This window comes from Dermacentor andersoni, chromosome 11 (genome assembly GCF_023375885.2).
Source record: "Dermacentor andersoni chromosome 11, qqDerAnde1_hic_scaffold, whole genome shotgun sequence".
NCBI classification, from domain to species: Eukaryota; Metazoa; Arthropoda; class Arachnida; order Ixodida; family Ixodidae; genus Dermacentor; species Dermacentor andersoni.
The window spans coordinates 93,028,175-93,044,814 of NC_092824.1; the positions used below are offsets into that span (position 1 = coordinate 93,028,175).

The 16,640-nt window shown below is 47.2% G+C and overlaps 1 protein-coding gene across 1 annotated transcript in view; it reads right to left on the reverse strand.

Moving 5' to 3' along the window:
• The window catches only part of LOC126539049 (multiple PDZ domain protein-like), a 297,857-nt gene that overhangs the window by 41,657 nt on the left and 239,560 nt on the right, over positions 1 to 16,640 (reverse strand). The window lies entirely within an intron of this gene.

A 16,640-nucleotide genomic window follows, 5' to 3' on the forward strand; every position in this document is an offset into this window, starting at 1 on the left:
GTACTTTCGATTTACACTGCTGGCGTCGACAAAGGTATTTAACGATGGAGAAAGGGGGGAAGGTCGCACATTATCGTGGAAATGCCCGGTATAACGGCATGACGTCACGGCGACGGCGGAGGCACGACGACGACGGCAGCGTGATCGAGATGGAACGACGACAACGGAATTGTGAAGGCGTGACGACGGTGGCGTGACAACGGCTGCACACCTGCGCTTCCTTCTCCTCTCGGTTGTTCCACGGTGGCCAGATATACTCATCCGTACGTGCGCTTTAAGATTGTGCAGATCCCACGCAGTGTGGGAGTTTGTCTGAGCGAGGGAAGCCGGCAAGACGAAACGGCACATCTCGACAAGAGACGCGCGTCAGTGCACCCCGCAGCAGTCAGGCCAGGCAGCTGAGAAGCGCGACACAGCGCGACCACCGATTACCGCGTCTAACCGCTTAGGCGGCACGAAACTCGCGTGCGACAGCGTGTACGTTTCGAAGAGGCAACTAACCGAGTTGGTTGCCTAACCTAACCTAGCACAGCCTAGCCTAGCCTAATCTAGCCTAACCTAGCCTAGCGTAACCTATCCTAACCTAGCCTAGCCTAACCTAGCCTAGCCTAGCCTAGCCTAGCCTAGCCTAGCCTAGCCTCGCCTAGCCTAACCTAGCCTAACCTAACTTAACCTAACTTAACCTAACTTAATCTAACTTAATCTAACCTAATACAGCCAATGGCGACCAACTCGATTTCTCTAGAGCACGGGCCCTTTGCATCGACTGTGAAACTCCTGCCGCCGGCCGCCATGAAAACGCATTGAAGATCCAGAACTCTTCGCTCGCTGCAGACTGCCAGTTTCACTTTTGCGCACTCTGATTGCCAAAATTCGCCGTGCCACAGTTCCGCGGGTAATCGCATTCTTCCAGATCCAAACGTTGAAAGCCCCTCAAGCAATCAGTGGCTTGGGGGACTTGGCCGGGCAAAATCAGCGAACGACAGCGCGTACAGAGAATTTGCCTCAAATTCACAATTACGACTAGCCCACTGAAACTAAAAGATTCAAAGTTAATTATTAGATATTTGTTAATTATCGACTGATTACCACGTATCATCCGTCACCTCATGGTCGCCACCACTGACGGCATGTCTCAGAAGGAACCGTCCTTTTACTCCAAAGCGGCTATTTTTAAATATTGCTGAAAATCTTCGTAAGAACACCCCGTGCGTTTACGGGAGCTGCGAGTATTGAAAACCATTTTCATGCTTACAAGCAGACTTCCCAGAAGACTTACGGTTAAGCCCTCCGCATAAACACATTACAATAGCCTATAAATTTATAAGACCCTCCAGCTGGCGCCAGTTTTGTTGGGGAGTTGGAGTGTTTGACAAGTGAATTGTATTGTTAAGGGCAACAACAACAAGAAAAAAAGCCCATACATGAGTTCGATGCATGGTGCACGTTCTTTAAATCGGAAAACATCAAGAATATGTGCCTACAGTACACTATGCTACAAAACACTTATTTTTTCTTGGCTAACTGGACTGGCAAAAATGGCTGTCCGGAAGTTCTCTGGGATCACGGGCGCGCTGCTGCCACATCGCGGATGCAAAAGATTTTCTTTACCGTGTTTCTGATTTCAAACGGCTTTGTGAATGTGGTTATTTATCATCTTCAACACAGCAGTCACCGCGCAGTCGAGTCCTATTTCTGATCCACTTCATTATTGTTGTGAGCATAAATGTCAGTTTGTGCCTTTTGCTTAGTCGTTTACAAAATGCAGCTAAAAAGACTTTTGTTGAACCTGAAATGCTCCTTTGCGGCCGTTCGAGGTTTAGAAAATTCAAGAATTTTCAATAACAACTTCGTCAGCATCTTCGACAATCCTAGAACCACTACGGTGGCTCCTACTTGTAACGTGTACAGTGAGCTACCGTTCGTGAGCGCTTTTTTTCTCTCATCTTTCAGCTTGGTTGATGACAGGGTTTTGTTTTGGCTAATGATTAATATAGTATGGGAGGACAAACTGTAACCTCTGTACCAGAGATGAGCAACCGACAAATCGAGAAATTAGCAAGGACGTGATGCTATGATATGGTTGATTTGGCATGCATGAATGACCTGATAAGGTAATGACGTGTGGCAACAAGATGAATGCGTTCATTTTTATATGATCATGTGAGCTATCTGTGAACAAGCTACGCGTTCCAATAAATCTTCCCTTAGCAGACGTTTATTTAGATAAACTTATGGCTGATGGGGAGAAACAGTTCCCCCGGTGTAACGCTATACGTTATCGTGTGTCATTGCTCATGCTCTATCCTTATGGCAGCATTCAGTTTATATAACTCGAACGCAATCGAGATTCGGCGGAATTCCGGTCACGTGGCTGCTTCGACTTCGTTTGCCAGCGCTACTGGTGTTTTTGCGGGTGTGCGCGTAGTAGTGTGTCGTTCTGCGTCCGCCATGTTTGTTTACGATTGAAGCAGTGCTGACGTGTTGACGCTACTTGCCTGCGAATATTGCTCTTGCAAGCAGGGCTTGGGAACGCTTCCTCAGGCTCTGATCTCAGGCAGGCTCCTCAGCGTTGCAATCCGAACAGGAGGGCCTGTCAAAGCCGCCAGTGGCTTGGGCTCTTGGCCGGGCAAAATCACCGAACGAGCATGCAGTATTTACTTTAGCATCGACATATGGCAAGATAATGGAGGAGAACTAACACTTAGGAAGCTTAACAGGAACAAGGAGCGAATCGTGGAGCAAGAATCAACACTCGACACCAAGAAGATAAGATCTGCATGTTTTTAGAAGTGATGACCAGTATGTTCTACAAATTTTGAAGCAACCGTGTTACAGTGAACAAATCATGTTTTTCAGTGCCTTTTCATGTAATGGAAAATGCCTCGTTTGGCAAATCGGAGGTTGCTCGGGGAGGCCTTCGTCCAGCAGGGGGCATGAATATGATGAAGCCGATCACGACGACGTCGACGACGGTGAAAGAAGAATATCAAGGAGCCTTTGCGAGCAAAGCAAGGGCGCAGAAATGAAAGACAGCTGGCGGATTAAGCTTACCTGAACTTCTCGCATCAGCTTACCGTTCGTGACGTCTTAGTTCGCGGAAGTGTACACTCAACTCTAATTGGTTATTTGCAACGAATGACTTCATAGCATCCTAAAGCAACTAATACACAACTTCCATTACTCAATAATTAGTATATGACATCTAACGTCCCCGAAACCGTACAATGGCTCATGAAGGATGCCGCAGTGGCGAACTCGGGATTAATTTTGAACATGTATCTGCATGTTCTTTAAGGTGCACCCAAAACACGGTGAATAAGTGTTTTCCTTTTTTACTTTCTGCTCTCCTTGGAGTGATACCGCCGCAATAGAACCAGCGCTTTCGTGCTCAGTACCTGAACACCATAAGCACTTGAGTTATGCACCATGGCGGGTAAATACTCCACTTAGAAAAACTGTAAATACTTTTCGTGCGCACACGTAGCTGCCCAAAAGAAAAAACAACAACAATATACTTTGAAGTTTGTGACGTCACACTGACGTAGTTGCATCGAGGTTTCGGAGCGAAATTGAAGAAAGAGGACCTATAGAGGCCTCTTTTTTCCCTAGTAATCGCAGTCAACCTTGCTTTTTTTTTGTCCAGTGAATTAAAACAGGGCTTCCAAACAATAGCAGCACAGGCAGCCTATTAGCTCTATGTAGTCCCCTTAAGTTTAGGGTGTTTAGATCATTCTACTAGCTCCAAATGCCGTAGCATATACTAAATAAGGGTTATTGGCGTAGAGTCACGAGAATGGGGAACTGCGCGAATCGGATTACGTTCATCGTGTAGCAGCGCAACGGATAGGGCAAGAACGAGAAGAAACGATACAAGCGCTGCTGTAAGACGGCGCTTGTGCTGTTTCTGCTTGTCCACGTCCATTCGTTGCGTTGTTGCTGCTCGTCGGTGTTGCCTCGTCTCCTCAACGACATTGCATTAACAGTTTCCGGTACCCTTTCAATTACGTTCCCGTTGTCATGGCTACAGCTGGCTAATTGATACCCGTGAGGAAGCTTGGCGTGAGGAAGCTTGGCTAACCTTCGCGTCTTGCTTACTTTGGTCTCCTAGCCTTTGGCCCTAGCCCCCCGTGTACCTACACCAATGATCAAGCCGCGTCCTTTCGGTAACGAGGCAGGCTTCTCCGGAAAGGTTGCGCGTAGGATCTTCCTGCCGCTCAAGTCTGTGCCGAGAGTATAGCTAAATGATTCGGTGGTTAGGTCAGTAAGGAAATGAAACGCAGCCAGTCCGAACGATGCACAACGGACAAGTGCAGACTGTACCATAAGCATGCACGCGCACAAATTATTAAGAACCGACAAAAAATAATAAACGCTGCATTAGGTACAGCGGAATAACATTTTAAATTTAGGAAGTCTTCAACAAAAAGAAAGCACGATTTCTTCTCCTTTCAAATATCACCCGCCCTACTGCGTTTATTTTTCGCGCGCCCACTGGAAAAGAAAGATGTGAATACATTTTTGCAGCTACAGTGAGCAGCCCAGGCAGGAAATAAGTTAACATTCTGGCCATTAGTAGCAAAAGACGTATTTGTCTTGCCTGTGTACTTGCTTCTTGAATTGCTCGTGTGTTTACTTGTACATTGTACATTGTCATATGTATATCGTAGTATGTGTCTTTGTGTAATGAAAACCATGGTATAGCTGCACATACATGCTTCTATAAATGAACTTTTATCACGTGAATTGCCGTGTCACAGTTGCTCTACGGGTGACTGGAGCTTAGCCAAGCTGCAGATTTTATCTCTGGCCACCCGTTATCGCTGGAACACTGCATTGTTTGCGGAGAAAATAAATTTCATGACTGATTGTTGAAATAGGAGCTTCCACGTAGAGATTAGTCTAAATGGCTTACTGTTCACGCCGAAATTTCTCAGTGAGGCGGCACTTCGCAGTGAACGCGTTTCGACACTACGTTAGGTTGAACTACACGCCCTGTTACGTTCGCCATAAACAGCAGGTTTGTTCATCCTGGTGATGGCACGTGGAAAAGAATTTGCGCGAACGGAAGGGTCGTAGCCCCCCCCCCCCCCTTTTTTTTTATTTTCTGTAGCCGCTGCAAGCTCCTGCAAGGTATCGTTTAAGTTGAATTGATGTGATAAGCTGGCTCAGGAGTGATAGCAAGGCTTAATTATCTAAATCAAAGTCACCTTCGTCACGCAGAAACGTTTAAGTTCTGGCTTATGAGGCCTTTAGCACTCATGGCGAGCTCAACGAGAGTGGGAAGGTGCCGTATCAGAGGGGCGTTATAATGTAAGACTATTGCAAACTTTTTTATTCCAATTCTGCAGTCAGCCCCCCGCGATTCGTCAAAAACTTATTGGGACCACCTCCACTTCGCCTCTCTGTCATGCAACGTCACGAATACCGCGATAGCTCTCCATCTGATATGACGTGCACATACTGATTATGCGTGATTGGACCGAACAAAAGAAAAATAGTTATTTCTGATTCGACGCTTTTCTCCATTAGCCCTCGGCTATTTGTCAAAAGATTTCGGGCTGCACCCACTTCACCTGCCTGTCACGCGACGTCACAAAACCTCGAAAACTCACCGCGTCAAAGTGACGTGTACGTGTTAAAGATGCATTAATATGTCAAACAAAACTGAATTGTCTTCTGAATAGCCGCAGGCTGCCCCGTTCCGAAAGGAATAAAAGATGGCTGCCGCTGATCCCTTAGGCACTGGCTACTTGCACCTGCCGGAGAGCTGGGTTTACTTGCGTACAATAAAACTTTTTTTGCCTGGCAGTGTAACCTTTTCGAGCACTTTTGGGCATGTTTATGACCTCGCTCTGCCAACTCTTCTTTGCTGAGGATCCGTTTTAGCGGCATTCTTAAAGTTCAGTTGCATGCCGCCGCGATTTTCAACCAGCCACCACAAGCTAAGTCAGGGAAAGCGTACCAGTCGCTCTTAAACCAGTTATCGACTTTCAGTGGATAACTGGTTTAACAACCAACGAGGAGAGCGTTCCATTGGTCTGTTCAGACAACCATGCGGGTCACTACCCGATGCTTGCGTCGGCGGTTACGCAAATTTGACGTCAGGAGATTGGAATAAAAACATATCAACAAGAAAGAAAATTTGAATGTCACACACGAGTGCCTGTGTTCGTAGCTCCTAACCCCCCTCGCCTCCCTTTTTTTTTATCCCTTCAGAAATTGTTTTAATGCAACTGTGCAAAAATCACCGCTAGCGTATGCCATATGATTTAATCAGACAGTTACACCGAAGAAAGCGCAGGAGAAAGTGAGTGTTATTGCTAATTGAAACGTAGCATTAATAAGAAAATAAGGGGGAAGGAAAGGGAGCGGGCTACGTGACGTCACGTACCCTGTGACTCCTGCTCCAGATCAGCCGCCACAGCTGCGAAGGGCGCTGGCTAGCACTCCCATCGTTAATCTCATACGCATGAGCAAATACCCGAGAAAATTGATGTGAGGGGAACCGGCTGCGGTACGTGAACGGTAAAGCCCCGCATGTGCAACGTAGTTCAGATCCCAGATGCGGGAACCTGTCTTTTTATGCACTTTCTTTTCTATGTTTTTCCTTATTATTCCTGCATTTCCGTTAAGAACAATGACAGTTACGTTTCATGTGTTTTCCCAGGTTTCACTGTACGCTCGCTTCAGAATTTTGTAACCGACGAAAAATCGAGCCACCAGTTCCAGTTATTCTTTTCGCTAAGGGTATGCACCACGTAATGGAGACTCGCTATCATGACAATTACCACCAAATCTCTCACGACACGACGCAACACTTATGTGTCGGCTGGGGATCAAAATTACCTTCGCTAATTCCCAGAGACGTCGCCTCGGAACAGCCGACTCTCCCACGAGCGCTCGGTGAGGACGTGAGGAGACTATCGATTACCTCCTCCTTTGCCATTGTTTCCGCTTCACTACAGCGTGCCTTGAGCATACTCGGACAACTGGCCTTTCACCGAAGTAGAGGCCCTGAGAGCCTGGCCTCGCCGATGATGACCCGAGAAAGCCGCGCGAGCTCTTCAATGCGCTTCCCGAGGGCGACAGAACTGGGTCGCCGCTGTAGACACGCAGTGCCGTGCTTAGCGTGCGTGATTGGTCTGAGCGGTAGTGGCCTGGTCTGAGCGGCAGTGATTGGTCTGAGCGGCAGTGTCCTATTAGAAAGGCTATAATGATGCCATTCCGTCCCTTTTCATTTTTTTTCACGCTCTCATTTTTGTCACGCTCTTCTTTCCGTCTTTACTTCCCCCTTTCCCATCCCCTAGTGCAGGGTAGCAAACCGGAGGTTTTAACTCTGGTTAACCTCCCCGCCTTTCTCTCATTTGCATCTCTCTCTCTCTCATGGCACAATAGAGGCATTGCGGTAAACGAAAACTTGCCAAGTATACTTATGTCAACGGTTTCGAGAGTGGAACTTTCTTCCTCAGGGCAGTTTCAAAGTTTGAAATTGCCATGAAAATAAACTTTTACGTTTTCGTTTCTCACAACGCCTCCATTGTGCCATCATTTGTTCAAATAACAACTGACCCACTGATATCCTACATCGTGGCGAGGAGTGAGCAATACTACCACACACGATTCGTCCGTGCTGCGACGACCACACCACAGCGGGTTTGTCGAGGGGGCGGACAGCGCAGCGTGGTCGATGTTCCCCCAAATCATCGATCGTGCATCGTTACAGTTTTGAAAACTCTGGCTGCGGGCGCCGATCCAACAACGCCTTCGCTAAGAGCTCTGTAATGTTATGGCATTAAAAACAACGCAGATATATCTGAAAGGACGATGGCTGCAGCCCCGGAGGCAACCGTTTCTTTCTTTCTTTTTTATTACGAACTTTACGTGCGTGCTCGCACCTGGCTGCAGACGAATAACAGGTCGCCAGGTGCAAGCGACGTTTCTCACTGCCACGTAGTCATAATCTGCTATGTCTTTTTTTCTTCTTTCTTGCGGGTCTTATTTCTGCAGTCTCGGGAACCCCGTTTTATAGCGTGCCACTTGGCCCGTAAACAGCGTTGATGTGCTACGCGAAACCTTACGTCTGCCGAAAGGAAAACACAAGCAGACGACGACGGCTGGACGCATTGGGTTGAAAGAAAAAAAGTGAAGGAAAGAAAGAAAGGGCGAACAATGTACGAAGAGGCATTATTTGCGCTCGAGAGAGCAACTTGAAAGCACGAACCGCTGCGTTCGCAAGTGAGCGGCAGCTGTCGATACATCACCTTGCAAGCTCGCTTCAAAGCGCGTAATGATACCAGAGTTCGTTCTTGAAGAGTTTCCTTTATTTCAACGTAAGCTGAAACAGCACAACTAAACCAGACCAAGCAAATAAAGGCGCACCGCGGAAGAACGCTTGTCCTGTTGTGCGTGCTTGCTTGCTTTCTCCTGGTATACTTCGTCAATTCAGCTTATACTTTGAAGATGAACAAACTAGTCCTCACCAAGAGCATGTTGCATTTATCTGGGATATAATTTTGCAATGGGTCATAACAAATTCCCTTTTTTTCCGCTGGGAATTTCTGCTAGGTTCGAGTGCACAAAAGCCTTTTGGTCATAAGATTTCTTTCTCATTGGTCAGCCGCCTCTACTAATAATACATCCAGCATCAGCATTGGCTATACTCCCTTTATCGCATGAAGTGAAACGCTGTGGAAGCTAGACATACTTTTTTTGAGCGCCCGTGTTCGCCCTTAGACCTAGTTTGATGTTTTTTCACCGCAATTATGCGAAACTGTTCTTTTTATAGGCTCAGTATTGAATGAAGAATGTTTTCATCCTTAGAAACAAACAAACTGTGGTATACGGCTGTTAATGCATTGTTTTAGGTCATTTTGATTTTCGTTGTTTCTTTTAGGATTTTTCTTTATTTGGAGCCCGTCGCGGCAGCTTGACGTGCATGCTCGATGCACGTTAGGCTGTGGCGTACTGCATATAAATATGCACTTGAGGCAGCCATGTAGTGCACGTAAATATGTTTATGTAATATCTAGCCTGTCTTTAATTCACTGCAAATAAAGTTGTTTCTTCGTTTAACATTCTGCTCGTTAATACGGAGATTTATATATCAAAAACGGCACTTCATACGCTCAAGCACAATCATGGTTCATGACAAACTCACACCAATACTGCTTCGCTTTACGTATATGTCAACTGGAGTAGTGTCTGCCTGGGCCCCTTTGTGTTCACCTGTTAGCACATGCTTAAGGCCAAGGAGCTATAAACGAAATTGATGGAGTTGCAGCCCCCCTGTTTCTTACCAGTACAGGCGAAGCCAGAGTTTGCCGATACTTCTACTCAGAAAGAGGGCCGCTACAGCTGAAATCCACTCACAGCTCACTTGCTTTTGGTCAGCTTTTATAAATGCTATAGGCTGTTTGTAAAATTAATATTCGCCATGTCTGGCTAAAATTTGGCTGCTTGCTAATATCCCGATGTGCAGTAATGCTTGAGAACGGAATTTAAGCGTGCTTTCTCATACCAGTAACAGAAAGAACAACATCGAAATATATCCGAACGCAAAAAAAGGCCATCTGTGATATCACACTGCGGCAAGAAAAGCGTATATGTTTCTGCTCTTCGCTAACGTTGCTTCGTGCCCACGGTAAGATGGCGGTGCTGCAGCTTCACTTTGGAGACGTCATCTCGCTAACGTTGCCTCGTGCCTATGGTAAGAAGGAACCGGTGCAGCTTCACTTTAGAGACGTCATCTCCAATCCAGCAATTCGTTTTATGAAGCGTAACGAAAGTGCGTTACACATGACGTCGTACATCTAATGCGCAAAAAAAAAAAAAAAACGGGGACATGTTTTCGCGAAGGACAGCATAAGGCGCTCTAGAACACAAGAAGGCCAGATGCAACGCAGCGGCGCATACATGTTCAGCTCTTCTCGCCTCGGTCTCTCCATCGATGACCACTTAGCGGTGACGACGTGTCAGCAACACACCACAATGACACGCATCAGCATTCACATTCCTGTCTTTCTCGTTCTTTTTTTCTACGTGACCAGCGTGAACGGCCTCGGGAACATCTCACTCATTCCTGCTCTTCCGAAGCTCAATGTTTTCCCAGAGCCTTCTGCGTGTTTCTTTTCACCCGAGACTTCCTCAACGCAAGTCATATTTGCCCTGCTCAGCAGGGATGCATTAGCAGCTGTATTGTCCGGTAGGGCTGTCGCATTGCCAGACGCGGGAATACGGGAGCCAGCAAAGGGAAGGTAAAAAGAAACGAACGTGCTTCCTTTTGTCTCTGATATCACGAAGGCTTAGTCTTGCTGTTCAGTGGCCATGCGGCTTTCCTTCTACACTGCTCTGTGGCCGCTGGCAAAGCCTTTTCATTTCTTTTTCTTTTTGGCACGCCCTCCCACACTTATACAACGATGGTTCAACGGGGCGGATAACGAGGCTTCGCGCCTCCTTGTATGCAGTCTCACGCTACGTACAGCCGTGGTTCCCACTGCGTCGTTTCCATGGCAGTGTCATTTCTTCTCGTTTAGGGATGATGGATGTCGCTTGGGACTGGGCGTGCGTACACGTTCTGTCTGTTTTGTTCCCTGTCGTGGTTCGTCTTCATATGGGTCATTTTTCGCTCGTGATTTCGTATTAACGTGACCGCTGAGCCCATCTTACACATTGTAGCTATGCGTCTCTTCGGAATGTATTGGATGAACCGGCCATATTAGGCAATTAGTTCGTATATGATGACCGCTACTGATGGCAGTAGGAAGGTAGTACAATTTGAAAAATTCGGCAGTGGCACAACCATGGCACAACAAGCCTAATAGTTAATGGTTGTCTATCGGAATCTATCTACCTGAGGGCTTCGGTAAGGCAAGATTGTCCCTTGTAGCCTCTTTTATTCGTTTTGTACTTGGAACTGCTTTGCGCACGTATTCTGAACGATCATACCTTTCACGGATCCAAATTGTTATCCATTGAGGTCCGGGTACTTGCCTATGCAGATTACAGAGCCTTCTGCTGTGCTGACAAGAAAAATTGTAGAGATAACGCAACAGTTTCGCTCAGCTTCTGGTGCAGCAGTAAACTTTGAGAAGAGTTCAGGGTTTTGGTTTGGTCTATGGTTTACGATGCCAACCCACTTCGAGGTATTGAGTGGAGGCAAGACTTCAAGTACTTAGGTGCACCCCTGTCTCAATATCGCAATAGTAATCCACACTGGTCAGAGGAAGTTGCTGAAGTGCAACGTAACGTTAACAACTGGCAGGGACGGCAGTTGTCCATATTTAGCCGAGCGGAAGCTTGCAATGTGTTCCTAGCAGCTCGGCTTATGGATGTCCTGCAGGTATTACACCGCTAGCGGTTTAGGTTACAAGGTTTTCATCGTGTGTTTTTCATCGTGTGTTCGCTACCTATATATGGAACTCACGTGTTGAGGCCATGCGGAGTGATAACCTTTTTTTTTTCCTCTTGAGAGTGGGGGTCTTGGTCTAGTTCACCTTTTTGTTAGGCAACTTGCCTCCCGGCTATGTTTCTTTCGTGATGTAAACAGTTAATCTCTGAGAGAGATGTTACAACTTCGATTAATCAATTACCTTCCAGAAATAGTTGTGTCGTCATCTGTCAGAGATGCACCATCTGCTCCTTGGGGCTTCTTGAAGGAGGTTGTTGAAGGCTTTCACTTTCTTGAGGCTCACTTTAGTATGGATTATACTTCCACTGCCTCCCGCAAAGAAATTTCTGCTGCACTCATAGTCACGTCGCTTCCTATTCTCCATTACAGTGAGCCTTATTTGGAATGTTATTACCTAGATGTACTTACGCGTGTCCGTCGAATAATCATTCCTCCATGGAACAAAACTTTCTTTAAATTACATTCGGCAACCCTTCCTGTCAAAACCTGGTTAGAAAAGGGGGGCAATGTGTCCACACGCTGAAACGATTGGTCACTGCTTTGTAGATTGTAGGGACGCCGTGTTCTTCTCGGACATTCTACAAAGAACACTTAAAAAGTATTTGGATATCGTACCATATAGAATTTGTTTCCTACTGTTTAAAGATCCCTGGGACCCACGATGTGATATGTTCATGTTACTAGGGCTTACATAGCCTTTGGCGCAGTAGGATGTGCGACAGGAACGGTGAACCACCGGGAAGCAATCTGTCGTTTTTTTAGGGAATCTGCTGCCCACGTTCGTAGTGTGTAAGCTGCACAAGGAACCACACCGGACTGGATGCCTTTATTGGACGCTTGCACGTGCTTGCCTGACTTTTGAATGCGTTTTAAGTTACCTTAAATTTCTGTAACACTTTGCTTTTATTATACTGCTGAAGATTCAACTCCCATGCAAATAAAAAAAGAGCCTCCTTGGCATCGGGGAAGCGTGCTCATCTCGCTCTCCAGAAGCCCTGGTTCGATTCCCATCCATACCGAAACTCAGCTAATATTCTTTTCAGAGGCATTAATTTGCTTTGTTTACAGGAACCTCCACGTGAAATTTTACGTCGATTAGAGTATTCTTTTAGGTGGTCTTACGCTTTGCCGTCGACCATTTTTAGTACCATCACTCGATCACACCGCCGACTATGACGCCGGATTTTCGCGTAATGGGGCATATAATGCTTTATAATTCGTAATGTCGTTAGGGACTCGTCCTTCGTCGAACCTTGTTTAAAGAGGTAGATATCACGATGACTGCATATCATCAGCCCCACTTTTACTTCGCGGAAATTGTCTTACATTTGTCTTGACTCAGAACTGTTCGTACTTGACGCAATAGTTACGCGGAAACCCGCAAGGTGGAGAAGTAATTAACAAAGGAAAAAATCAGACATCCGCCCTTTCGTAGCAACTGCTGCGAAGGAAACCCATACGGCTTCCTCGAAAGAAAAGCCTCGCAGTTGAAGAAAAATTCGTCCTGGTCCGGGGCTCGAGCCCGGGACCACCGCCTTGCCGTGGCAGCCGCTCTACCACCTGAGCTAACCAGGCGGCTAGCAGGTGGCAGGGCGAAGTCGAATTTGTCAACAACTCGAAGCAAAGGCAAGAGTTTGGCGTAATAGTTCTGAGGAAACCCGAGAGGTGGAGAAGTAATTAATCAAGGGAAAATCAAACAGCCACCCGTTCGTAGCAGTTGCTTCTCGACGGCGTCTAACATAGGCCCACTGCACGGGAGTCAGCTGCTCTACCGCTGAGCCTCGCCAGCTCTTGCTCACTTGCCGCGGAAAAAAAAGTCCTATAAACACGTCCTAGCGCGGGAGGAGGCACACGACAGGACATGCGTGCCGCGTAGTATAGATGCGTGCTCACTTTGCATTGCAGTTGCATATTATTACACCTGGTGGCACGCCATGCAGCAGATGCACAGGTACAAGGTAATTAGAGAAGATTTGAGGAAGAAAAAGAAGTTGAACAAGATGTATACCAAAATGCTAGAAAAAAGAATATGTGTACCTGAATAAATTAAGTTGTCTAGGTGACTAGGTCACCGCCGCGTTTCAAAAGAAACGCCAATAAATCATCATCATCAGCGTTATCATCGCATCGTGCCACTCGTCTTGTGAAGTGAAATGCGCGAGGCGGTAGCGGGTATGCGTGCGCCCTTTGCATTGCAGTTGCGTATTGTTACACCAGGTCGCACGCCATGTAGCAGTTGCATACGTAGCGGTAGACGGTAGATAAAGAAGTCTTGAGAAAGGAAAATGCGATTATGGAGATGTATAAATATTGCTGCAAAGAAAACATCTATGGCATACCTGAATTAATCAAGCAGGCTAGGCGTGACCGCCTTCGTTCAAAGAGGACTGTTATAAATCATCATCATCACCATAAAAATATTCTTCTTCTTCCTCTTCACTAGCATCGTAGCGAGCTACTTGTCACGTCATGTCAGGTGCACGCCGCGTAGCGTGCTTACGTGCACGCTTTCTATTGCGGTTGCAGATATTGCGGTTGCAGACACCAGATGGCAAGCCAGGTAGCAGTTGCATAGATAGTTGCACAAGGAAGATACAGAAGGTTTGAGGGAGAAAAAGATTATTAAGAAGATATATACAAGGACGCTAGAATGAAAAAAAAAAAAGACGTGTAGCATACCTGATTAAATCAATGAGGCTAGGTGGCTACTTGTCACAGTCCAGTTTCAAAGGGAACGCCGTGAAATCATGATCATAATCATTAGCATCGTATCGCGCCGTTTGTCACGCGATGTCACATGCGCGCCTCGTAGCGTCGATACGGGCAAACTTTGCATATCAGTTGCGTTATCTTCCGCCAGGTGCCCCGACATGTAGCAGTTGCATGTAGCAGTTGCGGGCTGCATGGTTAACTCAGGCACGCGAAGTGACTATTTGTCACTGCCCCGTTTCGAAGGGGATGCTAATAAACCAACCACCATCGTCATCATCGGCATCAACAGTATCGTATCGTGCCATGGGTCAAGGGATGTCACACGTGTGCCATGTAGTCTGGATACCTGCGTTTGCTCTTCGCTACACGTTATTGCGCCTCCTCGCAGGGTGGGAACCGCTGCTGAAGAAGCGAGTCGCAGTGCTACTCGCGCGGCTGCAACCGGGGAACGTCGGGCTCAGCCGACCCCTCTGCAGATCCGCAGCTCAAGCCGCAGCACAAGCCGCAGCTCGCCGTCGAGGCAGGGCAGGCAGTTCAGATGGTTCTCGTGAAGACGACGCGAAGAGACTTCCCCGCGAAGACCCTGCAGTGCGTGGTGCCGAAAATGCAGCTCCTCCAGCTTACGCTGTGACGGCGCTGCGTGTGCCGAGACCTGTGACATTATTTTCCCTCCTGCTTCTCCCTTCCACGTATGGGCAAATGCGAAACCGTCGCACGCGGCAGCTGCGCTTCCGATGGCGCTGGCAGACGCGAGAGTGCATTGCACGTAGTCTCTGCATTGTTGAGCGCAAAAGTTTGGTGTCGCGCTTATGATTTTTGTCAAGGAATAGTTCAGATAAAAGACTTACTCCGAGAATGATACTTATTCCTTTTCTCTGCAAATTCTTTGCATTTCTGGGTGATTTGGTAGATGTGACTATGAAAGAGTCGCAAAGATGGTCAGAGCAACGATGGTTGTTGTGTGGTAAGGCATAGAGGTGACCTAGTCTCCTAGAACGGCTCCGTTTCGAAGCCGTCGTAGAATGGGCCACATCGCTCTAGTGAAATTTCAGTGCGCCCCAATTGAAGGGTTGTGCAGGACATGAAGTGTATTGTTTGTGTCCTTAGCAGGGATATAGAACCTGCCATATTCTTGTAAACATATTATTGTAATACACCATGTGAAATAGTGTGTTTCAATTTGTCTGGAACCTGTCTGTGAACTTGTCGATTGTCACCTCACTGGAACCTGTTTCATGTACCTAAGTCACGAATAAAATTCCTTATTCGCTCTTGTCGAAATAAACTTTTTCTGAACACACAGGCCTTCATTACACGTTCAGAACAGTTCACCGGATGAACCGGATCGCAGTCCTTGATTACACGTGTTATGGCATATCAGGCTCTGTGTGGCTCTCACTTCTTGAAGATGCAAGGCGAAATATTCAAGATGTTCAAGGGTACGATTTACCCCTAATTGAAAGAAGGTACTTAGCACCGTCTGCACTTTGCGGCCGAGTGTGGTACGTTTGTCACGTTGTACAGCCACCGTTACGGGTTGCTAGGTCCTTGCAATCCCTTGGTTCCTTCTTCTGGTCGGGAAGTACAGAACTGCTCTGTCGCGCGGCGCTTGGGCAACCACGCTCTCGCGGTGGGTTCGCCTTCCCATCCGTGTCTCTCCGCTGCCGGCTGCTTGCTCTGCGATTTCTGCTCCGTCTTTTGCAGCATGATCAGTGTCCAGCGTGTCAACTCGCCTGCTATTTCTTTGGCACGAAAGTTCGTTACATATTACCGGGTGTGCACTTAAAGCGCTGACCACAAGTGTTAAATGCACCTACATTTTAATGTACAGCCGTGGCATTTTATTGCCGCATACAACAGGTATGTCCTGATGTAGACGTTCTCGAAAACCGTGTAGTAGATACGATGTCAGCCTTACTGCTTCCTCTAGTTCCCCCAGCGCGCCGAACGCGTTCCAATAATGTGTAGTGGGACGCGGTAACGGCGTCATTTCTGCCTGGCCACCTACGCGACTTCATGTGGCGTCTAGGGTGGCAAGTGCTTCCAACTCGTGACAGGCTAGAGCGGTGGGGTGTAGTCCCATATTCGCTGTGTCCCAATTGCCCCCTTCAAGAATCCAATAAACATGTGCTGCTGCAATGCATCGTTGCCAGGATATTTTGCAGGGCCGTGCATACTGGTTTCCATGGCCTTGGAGTTAACCACTTTATTACATCTGGTCGCTGCTCAGGTGGCCGCATTGCGCGACTATTAATTGCTGCGGCGGCCTTTTGTCTATGGCGCAACCGGTGCGAGGCAGTTGCCGCGGGGCAACGTCGCCGCGCTCTGTTTCCACTTCTGGGGAAGTTCTACTCTGAGGTACTGTAGTTTCTGTCAGAGTAGTTCTTACTTGGGGAAGAAGAGTTCCTTTGACAGTGGTCATGTCGTTTCCTGTCAGTGGCTGATGGACGCGTATGGCTTAAGTTAAGGTTAAGGTTCTAGTAGCCAGGCCATAAAAAGTATTCACTGAATATACATG